At 53.8% G+C, this 1,501-nt stretch overlaps 1 protein-coding gene across 2 annotated transcripts in view; it reads left to right on the forward strand.

The window, feature by feature from the left end:
* Positions 1-1,501, forward strand: part of CORO1B (coronin 1B) — a 12,585-nt gene that overhangs the window by 2,965 nt on the left and 8,119 nt on the right. The window lies entirely within an intron of this gene.

Genomic DNA, 1,501 nt, shown 5'->3' on the forward strand with positions numbered 1-1,501 from the left:
CGACCCCCCAACACACACAGTGGCCCAACAGCCCTCAAACTGTCACAGCTGATGTGTCCTGCTGGGCTCTACCCTCCAACAGCCCAGGCCCACCGACAGTTTATCCTCAGAGGTGCAGGAGAAAGACAGCAGGGGGGACTTCCCAGGGCTTGATCCGACTCCCTTCATGCCTTCCCTCCCACCCCTCCTCCCGGGCCCATCCTCTACCCTGAGCATGAGGACACCAAAGGAGAAAGTCCCTGTAGAGGAGGGAGGCATGCAGCAGCCCAGAGCTGTGAGGCCAAGCCGGGATTCCTTCAGCAAGGTGACAGGAGCAGAGGCGAGAGCAGCCAAGCCTGGATCCCCCTGCGGCTCTGAGTGACGCAACAGGCTGCTTCACCCTCTGAGCTCCGGCCTCATCTGCTATTGTGAGCACTAAGTGAGAAAGTGTGAGAGGCACCTAGCAAGAGCCTGTGCACACAGTAGGTGCTCAGTGAACAGATAGCCTTCCTTTCCTGGCATCCAGGGATGTCCTTGCAGGGGCTGGGCATGGAGGGGAGGAGGTGACACGTGGCCTGAGCAACTGGGATCTTGTGAGCCTGGGGCCGGTCAGTTGTGCATGGGGCCGCCTCTGTGCCTTGGGCAGCTCCAGGGGACTTCAAGGTCTGCTCCATTTAAGGTTTCAAGTAGTTTCCACTTGCCCGGCAGGTACAGAGTGCCCTGGGCCTGCCTCCAGCTGAGCTCCTCCTAAGCGCTCAGCCCAGGGGCAGAGACTAGAGCTCTGGGGATCGGTGGCTTTGGAAAGGGCAGAGGTCACACAACATCTCTGGGGCAGAGCCAACCAACCTCTTCCCTCTCAAGCTGCAAACACGGCAAAAATAAAACTAGGAAGTGCTGAAGGTCTATTTTCTGACCTCCACCCCACTTCCCTTTCACACCCCATTCTCCGCTGGCACCCACGCCACCCAGCTTTCTCTCAACCCCTGGCGTTCCAAAACCATGCTTTCTTTATCCTGTACACACATATACCCTCTCCTTTCCCATTAGCTCAGCATTATGATCTTTGGCAGCTGAGCAATACCATGACCAACAGATGTAAATGACAATGACACTTAATGTGCTACCCTTCCCAGGCCTGCTTACATTTTAAAAAGGCAACTGCTGTGCAGGCAGATCTGGGTTCTGGTTCCTAGCTGGCTCTTCACCTCAGTTTTCTCCTCTGTAAAATGGGGTGATAGCATGCTCCTTGCAAGGTTGGCTGTTATGATCATTCACTGTGCCCGGATGGAGGCACTCCGGGTGGTGGTGACATTAGCAGCATAACCATCGCATTTCCTGGTGGTGGAATTGTGGGCACTGAGGCCAGTGGGAGAGAGATTTCCGGACAGGTAAAAACTTGTCGAGTTCATTCATTCAGCAAGTATTTTTTAAATATATTTTATTGATTTTTTACAGAGAAGGAAGGGAGAGGGATAGAGAGTTAGAAACATCGATGAGAAAGCATTTAGTGTCTGTACTCATG

The sequence above is a fragment of the Myotis davidii genome, unplaced genomic scaffold (genome assembly GCF_000327345.1).
Source record: "Myotis davidii unplaced genomic scaffold, ASM32734v1 scaffold425, whole genome shotgun sequence".
NCBI lineage: Eukaryota > Metazoa > Chordata > Mammalia > Chiroptera > Vespertilionidae > Myotis > Myotis davidii.